Source organism: Propithecus coquereli, unplaced genomic scaffold (assembly GCF_000956105.1).
Source record: "Propithecus coquereli isolate 6110/MARCELLA unplaced genomic scaffold, Pcoq_1.0 Scaffold164, whole genome shotgun sequence".
In the NCBI taxonomy this organism is placed as follows: Eukaryota; Metazoa; Chordata; class Mammalia; order Primates; family Indriidae; genus Propithecus; species Propithecus coquereli.
The window spans coordinates 1,311,228-1,323,097 of NW_012140969.1; positions in this window are offsets into that span (position 1 = coordinate 1,311,228).

The window sequence follows — 11,870 nt, forward strand, 5'->3', positions numbered from 1 at the left end:
ACACTGAGAGAATCAAGAACAAAAATCAAATGATCATTTCAATAGATGCTGAAAAAGCATTCGATAAAATTCAACATCCCTTTGTGATAAAAACCCACCAAAAACTGGGTATGGAAGGAACATACCACAAAATCAAAAAGGCCATGGGGGATGTGGGAGGGGCCATGTGGGATGGATGACAAACTCACAGCGAACAAGATACTGAACAGGAAAAAATTGAAAGCCTTTCCTTTAAGATCTGGAACAAGACAAGGACACCCATTTTCACCACTTTTATTCAACATAATACTGGAAATTCTGGCCAGAGCACTCAGGCCAAAAAGAAATAAAGGGCATCTAAATTCAAAGGGAAGAAGTCAAATTAGCCTTGTTTGCAAATGATATGATCTTATATTTAGGAAAACCTAAAGCCTCCACCAAAAAACCGTTAGAACTGGTAAAGGAATCCAATAAAGCTGCAGGACACAAGTCAACATACAAAAATCGGTAGCATTTATACACACCAACAGCAAACAATCTGAAAAAAGAAACCTCAGGAAAGCAATCACATTTACAACAGCTACAACAAACATAAAGTACCTAGGAATCAATTTAACCATGGCTGTGAAAGATCTATACAAGGAAAACTATAAAATAGTAAAGAAAGAAATTGAAGAGGACACAAAAATGTGGAAAGCTACTTTGCACTCCTGGAATGGAAGAATATTGTGAAAATGACAATACTACCCAAAGCAATCTACAGATTCAATGAAATCTCTATCAAAATACCATTAGCATTTTTTAGAAAACACAATCCTAAAATTTGTATGTAACCACTAAAGACCAAAGCAATCCTGAGCAAATCTTGTCACATGCAGCAACATGGATGGAACCGGAGATCATTATGTTAAGTGAAATAAGCCAAGCACAGAAAGACAAATATCACGTTTTCACTCATATGTGGGAGTTAAAAAAGTGCATCTCATGAAGATAGACAGGGATGAAGAGAGCTTTATTAACGGTTACAAATACAGTTTGGCAGAATAAATAAGAACTGGTGTTCAACAGATCAAGTAGGGTGACTACACTTAACATTAACTTATTGTACATTTCAAAACAGGTAGAAGAGAATATTTCAAATGTTGCTGGCATAAAGATAAATATTTAAGATGATGGATATTATAATTATGCTGATTTGATTATATGAATCTATCAAATTATCACATGTACCCTAAAAAATATAAATCTATTATGTAGCAATAAAAAAATTAAGGCTGAGTGCAGTGGCTCACGCCTGTAATCCTAGCACTCTGGGAGACTGAGGCAGAAGGATCACTTGAGGTCAGGAGTTCAAGACCAGCTTGAGCAAGAGTGAAACCCCATCTCTACTAAAGACAGAAAAATTAGTCAGGTGTGGTGGCGCATGCCTGTAGTCCCAGCTATTCAGGAGGCTGAGGCAGGAGGATCACTTGAGCCCAGGAGTTTGAGGTTGCCATGAACTAGGCTGACGCCATGGCACTCACCTGGGCAACAGAGTGAGACTCTTCTCTCAAAAAAAAAATTAAATAAAGAAATATATAAAGTAGAGGGTGGGAGATTCAGGAGTCAGTTTCTGTGGGTTCAGTTGTCTGGATCATATAAAGATATCCCCCTCCAAGATGTCACTCCAAGTTACTGTACTTCACACCACCTACCACCAGAAAAGAGGCACAACGCTCCATAAACCTTTTGAATTTTGGTGGTGACATATACAACATTTGAATATATTTTAATGCTCCATACAGTCACCTGTAAGGCTTGTAATTTCAATGGATTGGAGCAAGTTCAGGTTGTAGTACAAGCTTCTCAAGCACTTGATCCACCTTATCCAGCAGACGCAATGACACTCAAAGTGTCCATGGTCAATAAGATGCTGTTGGAAGCTTCTGGCAAGCACCAATAGGAGACAGCACAGCCCTCTGGTATTTTAGAGGAAATGTATGCCCTCTGCTGCAGGTAACTGTTTTTCTTTTGAGTAACAGGTTGTGGCCTGCCACCAGCAGGGACTAAGGCAGTGTTGTCACCATGAAGTGACTAAGGCAGAACTGAGTTGAGATCCCATGGCCCCAAAAGCATAAAATACTATCAGCCCTTATCACTGTTGGCCAACCTATCCCATGGACCCAATTACAAGTTTACAGGAAATAGCACGAAATGAAGGAATATTTAAACACACCATGAGAATACAATCAGAAATATCTGATTGTGTGACTTTCTAAGAAAAGGTGTGACTCTTCAAAAGTCAATGTAATAGACAATAATGACTATTCTAAGTGGAAAAACAATAAAAGACACAAACAATTGCAATGCGTAAAACTTGAATGGACCTTTGATCCAAAAACACCCAACAACATATGTTGGAAAAACGTGGAGAATTTCAGTTATTACACAAAGTAGACATTAGATGACACTATTATTTTCAATTTTCTTAGGTGAAATACTAGTGCTGTGGTTTCATTAGGGCGATGTCTTTATCTTTCTAAGATGCATCACCAGGTATTTAAAGGTCAAGTATCACGTGTGCAATTTATGCTCAATCTACACTGAAATAATAGTTCTCCATAAAACGTATTTGTCTATCTGAGAAAGAGCAAACAAGCACAATGCTAAAAATCTATCACAATTGGTATTCCTTATGCTGAACGTGCACATTTTCCGTAAGTTCAGATTTTTAGTGCAAGTATGCTGTTAATAACGAATTCGATTACCCTAGTAATAAAGCCTCTATGGTTTCTTCCTGGAGGCCCCTGTTTTTAAGCTCTGTGGGGACATACAGGCCTGAGAACTTCAGATGAAGAGAACAGCTGAGTATTCCTGCTTGTCTTTAATGGAAAAGCTTATAGTCTACATGTTTTTATTTATATACAGAAACAGGCGCGCCCTACACAACTAAGAATCTGTATTATCTCTCTACCGGAACGTAATACATCAAAAATAAATAAACGACACCAAGACAACGCCAAATTCTCACACGAAACACTCTCTAACAAAGAAATAGAAGCAGAGGCCCCCACCGAACCAACTTTCTACCAAGTACTCACGGGGAACACTCTAGAAACGCCAGGTCGCTGAGGTGGGAGAACAGAGTCAGAGTCCACCTGACTCGAACGGCGGAAATTCTTTTCCTTTTGGGAAAAAAAAATTCACAAACATTGCTTTGGAAGAGAAGAGCAAAGAGGATGAAAACATTCCACGGACGCGGGATTAACAGTAGTTCCCCGACCCGGCTCCCCGCGGTGACCCGGAGCCCGAGCGGCCTCCCGGAATTGGCCGCGCCGGGAGGACCGGCTGCCCGGCGGACCGGCTGCCCGGCGGACGCGAGTGGAGCGGGCCAGGCCTCTCTATCCGGAGGCCCCTCGGCAGCCTCGCCCAAGCCTCCATGTGATGCTGCCTCCCGGCCCCCCAAGCAAGCACGCCGGACTCACCGAAGCCAGAGCTCACCCCGCCATTATAAAAGCGAAATGGCACAGCACGCGCGGGGCCAGCGCCGGAAAAAATGGCGGTACGCGATGACGTCACTTCCGCCGGCTGCCTCGGGCGGGGCGGGGCTGCCGGGCTGGCGCGTCAGCTTCGCAGGACCGGGCGGAATAGAGAAATTCTTGTTTCCTCCCGCGTAGGTACCAGTGGGCCCGACAGTTGCCTCAGTCAGGGGCCCAGAAGCGGGCCTGGAGCAGAAACAGGCGCGATGACAAGGGGAGGTTAGGATCACGCCTCCGGGCGGGGCCCCACGCGGGGGCAGGGTGGGAGGTGGCACCAGGCACAGCCCGCGGTCTGGATCGCCCGACTGACTGGAAGGGCCGGTTTTGGGGTGAGGATACACCCCGGAGGATGCTCATAAAAAGCTTTTTCTGTGTCTCCCTGCTCCCTCCAAGCTCTTAGAGCTTTTTTTTTTTTTTTTTTTTTAAGAGAAAGACTGTTTGTTGCTCTGTCGCCCTGGCTAGAGTGCAGTGGCATCGTCATAGCTCACTGCAACCTCCAGCTCCTGCACTCAAGCGATCCTCCTGCCTCAGCATCCTGAGTAGCTGGGACTAGAGGCGCGCCACCAAGCCGGCTAATTTTTTAAATGTTTTGTAGAGACGGGGGTCTCGCTATGTTGTCCAGGCTGGCCTCAAGCAGTCCTCCCGAAGTGCTGGAATTACAGGCGTGAGCCACGCAACTGGCCTTAGAGCCCTTTCAGTGATTTTTCCATGTTGCTATAAACTCGCCAGTGAATCTCAAGGTATATCTCTTCCATTCAATCAATATCTACTGTAGGCCTTTATTGGCTCTTATTCCTTATTTTATTTATTTTTTTCTTGAGAGGGGGATCTCCCTTTGTCGCCCAGGCTAGAGTGCAATGGTGTGATCATAGCTCGCTGCAACCTCAAACTCCTGGGCTAAAGGGATCCTCCTGCCTCAACCTCCCCAGTAGCTGGGACTACAGGCATGTGCCACCACACCAGCTAGTTTTTCTATTTTTGTACAGACAGAAGTCTCTCTCTTGCTCAGGCTGGTCTTGAACTCCTTGCCTCAAGCACAAGGAATAATCGCAGCTGGCCGTTATTCCTTTTTGTTTATCAGAACAACATGGTGAACTCTAGTAGTTGATTCCTTTGCGCTTTCAATATAATAGTATTTTCTGCAAATCTTGATTTTTTTCCTTCATCAAATATGTATTTCTATTGTTATTTTTCTGATCTAACCATACAGGCCAGGACCACTTATATAGACTATGTCGTAAAATAACAGTGATAACCAGTATTCTCCCCAGGTTTATTCAGAAATGTAACATAATTCCAATAAAAATACCAAAAGTTTTTTATGGAGTTAGGCACATTGATACTAAAGTTTATATGGAAGAACAAACATGATGATAACCAAGAAAATGCGGACAAATGAAAGCAATGATGATCTACAGATATTAAAACGTACTATAGGCCAGGAGCAGTGGCTCACGCCTATAATCCTAGCACTCTGGGAGGGCGAGGCGGGAGGATTACTTGGGCTCAGGAATTTGAGGCCAACCTGAGCAAGACCCCATCTCTACAAAAAATAGAAAAATTAAGGCCGGGTGTCATGGCATGCATCTGTAGTCCCAGATACTCGGGAGGCTGAGGCAAGAGCATCGTTTGAGCCCAGGAGTTTGAGGTTGCAGTGAGCTATGATGACGACACTGCATTCAAGCCTGGGGAAAGAAAAAGGAAGGAAGGACTGCAGTGGCTTGGGGTTTTCATAGCCCCAGGGTTTATCTTATCCATGGCTAGCAATTTCACAGAGTACACAAAGCAAGCACACTCTAGGAGAGAGGAGAGAGTCTCCTTGCTGGCTTGATGAAGGAAGGAGCGTGTCGAGGAAGTCCAGCTAAGCTAGGAAGGGTAACTGTCCTCCAGAACCTGAGGAAGGCCTCCAACTAAAACCAGCAAAAAACGGGGCCTTTGTTCACAAGCCACAAGGAAATGAATTCTGCCGACAACATAAATGAGCTGGAAAGCAGATTCTTCCCTGTACAAGTTTCCAGAATACAGCCTGATACCTTGATTGCAGCCTTGTGAGACCCTAAGCAAAATACCCAGCTAAACTATGCCTGGACTTCAGACCCCGTGGAAACTTCAAGATAATAAATGTGTGTTGTTTTAAGGAAAAAGACAAAAAGTACTTAAAATCTACTCTCTTAGCAAATTCCAAGGATACAATACAGTATAATTAACTAAAATCTCCATGCTGTATATTAAATCCCAGAATTATTCATCTTATAACTGAAAGTTCAAACCCTTTGACCAACTTCTCCCCATTTCCCTCCTCCACATCCCATTCCCTAGCAACCAACGTACTCTGCTTCTATGAGTTCAGCTTTTTTAGATTCCATACGCAAGTGAGATAATACAGGATTTCCTTCTTTTTTTAAAGGCTAAATAATATTCATATATATATACCACATTTTTTATGCATTCACCTGTCAAGGGATATTTAGGTTGTTTCCATTACTCATCTACTGTGAAAAATGCCGCAATGAAGATGGGAATGCAAATATCTCTTTGAGTACCAATATCATTTCCTTTTGGCATATACCCAGGAGTGAGATTATGGGATCATGTGGATGATGATGCTATATCATTTTTTGAGTAAAACCTCCATACTGTTTTCCACAATGGCTGTACCACGGCACCATTTCTGGAAAAAGACTGCCCTTTCCCCATTGAATGATCTTGGCACCATTGTCAAAAATCATTTGATTACATCTGTGAGGGTTTATTTCTAGGCTCTCTCTGCTATAATTGGTCTATGTGTTTGTCATATGCCTGTACCACACTGTTTTGATTACTGTAGCTTTGCAGTAACTTTTTTTTGTGAGACAGAGTCTCACTCTGTCACCCAGGATAGAGTACAGTGGTGTCATCATGGCTCACTGCAACCATAAACTCTTGGGCTCAAGCGAGTCTCCTGCCTCAGTCTCCTGACTAGCTGGGACTACAGGTGTGCACTACCACACCTGGCTTATTTTTCTATTTTTTGTAGAAACACGATCTTGCTCTTGCTCAGATTGGTCTCAAACTCCTGGCCTCAAGCGATCCTCCTGCCTCAGCCTCCCAAAGTGCTAGGATTACAGGTGTAATCACCCACTGTGCCCAGCCTTGTAGTAACTTTTGACATCAGAAAAATGTGAATCCTACAACGATGTTCTTTTTCAAGATTGTTTTCACTATATGGACTCCATTGAGATTCCATATGTGCCTGGTCTTTTGTAACCTAAACTTCAGAAGTGACTTAACATCACTTCTGCCATGTTCTGCTGGTCACAGAGACCAAGCCTGGTACAATGTGAGAGGAATACACAAAGATATGAATATCAGGAAGCAGGGATTATTGGGGGCCAATTTGGAGGCCGTCCAGTACAGAGGAGAATTTGCCAATATCTAACAAAACTATGTGTACAATACAACAATCCTACTTCTAAGAATTTGCCCTGAAGGTAAACCTTTAACAAGTCAAGCATGCTCAAGATTACTAATTGCAGCACTGTTTGTAATTGCAAATTTGGGGTTTTCTCTCTCTCTCTCTCTCTCTCTCTCTCTCTCTCTCTCTCTCTTTTTGAGACGGCATCTCCCTGTGTTGCCTAGACTGGTCTTGAACTCCTGAGCTCTAGCAATCCCCCTGAGTGGCTTGTATTACAGGCGTGTGTCACTGCACCTGGCCTGCAATCCCAAATTTGAATGCCTTGAATACTCTCAAGTAGTAAAGTAGTTGAATATTATATGGTACATCTACCAGTCGACTATTATGTAACTACAGAAATAAATGAAGAAGGTCCCCATGACCTCAGATGGAGTGATTTCCAAGATATACTGTTAAGTGAAAACTGCACAACAGTATCTATAGTATGAAACCTTTTCTTTAAGAAAAATAGGCAGTAATAAGATATATATTTGTTCATTTTGAGTACAAGGAAACACAGGATTATTCAGAAAATAATAAAATTCAGAATCTATAGGGGATGGATGAACAGCATGGTGGAATGAAAACGGGGTGGAAAAGATACAGAACATGCCATTCTGTTTAGTTCTAATGTTTAACACCACATTATTTTTTTACATATTTTTTAGTATAGAGATAGAGGGACAACCTAAAATGGAATATGAAAATATCTCTACTGAATCAGTTGACCGTGTTTCCAGGCTGAGAGAGAGGACTGCATCTAGAACGAGTCACATGTTTGACAATAACAGCCATTTTCTGTGATGGCAAAAATTCTAATCTTCCATATAGAACTTAAAGGAGAAAATGTATATCCCTAGACATTTTCACCAATCAGAGAATAAACATAAATAAATTAAATTCCTCACTCACAAAAGAAAGAAAAAATAGCTAAGTAAACCAACATAAAACAGTTACAAAGGAATTATCCAATTAAAAAAGCACTAAGCTTGTTTCTCTTGAGTAGCTGGACAGATGGTGGTGCTCACCTGTAATCCCAGATACTAGAGAGGCTGAGGTGGGAGGTTCACTTGAGCCCAGGAGTTTGAGTCCAGCCTGGACAACATAGTGAGACCCCATCTCTATTATTAATATTTTTAAAAAGCACTAAGCCCAGACATTTTTACATAGGAAATATATGAAACTTTCAAGGTCCAGATGGCCCTAATTCTCCATAAATCTTTTCAGAGTACTGAAAATGAAGCAAATCTTGCCTAACCCTTTTTTGCTGCAAGTACAAGATTGATATATAAACTGATAAAGACAACACAATTACTAAAAACTGCAGAATCATATCAGTAATGAATAAATGCACTATGTAAAATATTAGCAAACAAATTCCAACACACTTTATGCAAATAATAAACCATGAGCAAGTGGAATTTATTCCAGGAATGCATGGTTGGTTCAGGCTGATCTCTATCTTACAGCAGTACATTCCATTGTTATGGATGATACCTGGTATTTGCCTATGGTAATGCCAGAGGATGTCAGGTCAGACACATCCTCTCCCAAGGAGGTAACATTTTCCCACTTCCCAGAGATAAAGCTCCAGCCTGCGTGGAAGCCCAGCAGATGAGAGCATCTGTTCTGGCCGACTAGAGGATGCAGTGTAGAACAGATGGCAGCCTCACCCCAACACTGGTCAATTCTCTGGGCCTCTGGAACCCTGGGCAGTGCTAGAATCACTACTTTTGGGTGGTGGGAGCCATTCTAGGGGCTTCCAACAAACCCTTCTGCCTCATTCCATCCTGCCAGGTTCAGGGGCCAATGGAAGAAATCTGAGAGAGACCAGAGGGTTGTAACAGTGCTTTTGGGAATCACTGAAATAAATGCTGGGAGGGTTCTGGAATTCTCCTAACCCCTGGTACCCACTTGCATCTCATCCCATCAACTGTTTCTTTGAGCCCTCGGTCCCGATTACTGTCCTGGGCCCCTAAACAGAAGACGAGCTCAAATCTTGATTTTTTTCTCATCACAGGTCACAGGGGAAGATGCCCAGTCCTTCCGTGACCACTGACAAAACTGCATTCTGTCAAAATTCCTTGACTCAATCTTTGAGATCTTTCCTGTTTTTAAATCTGAGTACTTACTCCTATAAATTTCCCTCTTAGGACTACTTTCACTGTGTCTGTCTTTGTCTGTTCAGGCGCCCCTATAACAAAGTACCATAGACTGGGTGGATAAGACACACAGAAATTTATTTCTCACAGTTTGGGAGACTGGGAAGCCCAAGATCAAGACACCATCAGATTGAGCGTCAGGCAAGGGACCTACTTGGTGGAAGTGGCAGAGGATCTCTCTGGGGTGCCTTTCATGGGGGCAGTAAGCCCATTCTGCACAGTCCTCGTGACCTCATCACCTCCCAAAGTCCCCACCTCCTAATACAATCACCTTAGGGGTCAAGATTTTGACATACGAATGTTGAGAAGACAAAAACGTTTAGGCCATAGCACCATCTCAGAAGTTTTGGTATGCCATGTTTTTCTTTCCGTTTCTCTCAAGGTATTTTCTAATTTCCCCTGTGCCTTCTTATTTGACCTATTGGTTGGTCAGGAGTGTGTTATTTATAATAAAACGTGTGAATTTTCCGATTCGCCTTCTGTTTTTCATCTCTAGTTTTATCCTATTGTGATTGGAAAAGACACTTTGTATTTCAGGCTTTTACATTTCATTAAGTCTTATTCTGTGCCCTGATATGTGTTCTATACTAGAGACTATTCCATATAAACTTGAGAAAAATGTATATTCTGCTGTTGTTGGGTGAAGTGTTCTGAATGTGTCTGTTAGGTCCAACTGATATATGGTGCTTATCCTGTTTCTTTATTGATATTATGTGTGGCTGTTCTATCTACTGAATTGAAAGTGGTGTATTATAGTCTCCAACTGTTATTATAGAATTGTCTATTTCTCCCTATAATTCTGTCAGTGTGTGCTTTATGTAAATTAGGCTCTGATGTTTGGTACATATTCATTTATAATTGTTATATCTTCAGGATGAATTGTACCTTTTGTCAATACATACTGTTCTTCATTGTCTCTTCTAACAGTTTTTAAATTCAAGTTTATTTTGCCTAACATTAGTATACCCAGCCCAGCTCTCTTTAGGTTACTATTTACATGGAATATATTTTTCCAACCTTTCACTTTCAACCTTTTTTTGACTGTAGATCTAGAGTAAGGGACAGCATATAGTGGGGTTACGCATTTTTAACCCATTCCACTGAATTATACCTTTGATTGGGAAATTTAATCCATTTACCTTTCACACAATTACCAACAAAAAGACTTTTTTTGCAATTTTGTTACTTGGTTTCTGTATGTCTTATTACTTTTTGTTCCTCATTTCCTTTATTATTGCCTTCTTTTTGTTTAGTTGATTTTTTTTGTAGTGACAAATTTTCTTTTCATTTTGTGTATACTACATAGATATTTTCTCTGTGGTTACCATGGGGATTAAATATAACATCCTAACACCCACTGCATAGTTTACTGCTCCAGTCCTGCTCCTCCCCATGCTGTTCTCAGTATAATATAGGAAAAAATCTACTTAGAAGGAATTTTAAAAGCAATTAAAATTTTCAGTCACAGAAAATTGAGGGGCCAGGTGCCTTCACTGACAGTAAGACACAGAGAAAGACAATCTCATTCTCATGTCATTTATTTCAATTTCTCCTCCAATATGAATTCGGAAGAATAGTACCTGATAGCTTCCCAGAAGTCCTCAAATTCATAGTTCATCCTTCCAGTATTTTCCAATTCTCTTGATGTGCATTTACTAAAAACATTCCCACATTTTTACATTCATATAGCTTCTTTGCAGTGGGTTTTCACATGTACAGCAAGACTTGTAAAATGGATGCAGCATTTTCCTCATTCTCTACAATCACAATTCCTCTAGTGTGAATTATCATTTTTACTAAAGGATGAAAGCAGAATATATGTGTATGTGTGTACGTATATATGTATTCCCATATTTTTAATGTTTCTGTTTTTAGCCTCTGTGAGATTACCAAATATTAACATATGAGGCGGAACTAAAGCTTTCCCACATATCTTACCTTCATAGGGTTTCTCTCCACTGCATGTTGATTTATGAACACCTGAAGGATTTTTTAAATTTCTTAAATTCATGAGGCTGTTTACACATGAAACTGTTGGAAATTTCTGAAGGATGTCCCAGATTTCTTACATATATAGGGTATCTCTCCACTGTGAGTTCTTAAATGTTGAGTTATTAAAAGGTATGAGGAAGTGAAGATCTTGTGGCCTTTACACTTGTGGGGTTTTATACCCCTGTAAATTCTCATGTGGGTACGAAGGCCTGAGCATGAAGTAAATGTTTGAGCACATTCTTTACATACAGAGGGTTTTTCTCAAATGTGGGTTATGATGTCCTATTAAGGCATGTGAAGTACTGTAAGCTTGTATCTCAGTCTTACCTTCAATTGGCTTTTACAGTAATTTTAGTTATATAAAATAAACAATGTTGGAACAACAAAAAAAGGCTTTCTGACATGTCTTAGAGAAGTTTTTTTTCCCTCAAATATTAGTTTTTATACTGTATAATATACAAAGAATTACTGTTCTCCCGTATTCCTTGTATGAATGGGCCTTCTGCCCATGATAAATTCGCACCTGTTATGTAAGAAATGAAAACTGAGTGAAGGTTTCTCACACATTCTTTACATTCATAAGTTTTTTTCCCAGTTGAGTTCAGATACAAATACTAAGGTCTGAGGACAATTTCAGGTTTTTTCACATGCCTTAGTTCTTAGATGTTTAGCAAGTACTGAAGACTGAAGTTTTTCCCACATTCCTTACATTCATACGGTTTTGCGCCAGTGTGGGTTCGCATGTGAACATTAAGGCACGTGGAATATCTGAAAGCTTTCCCACAT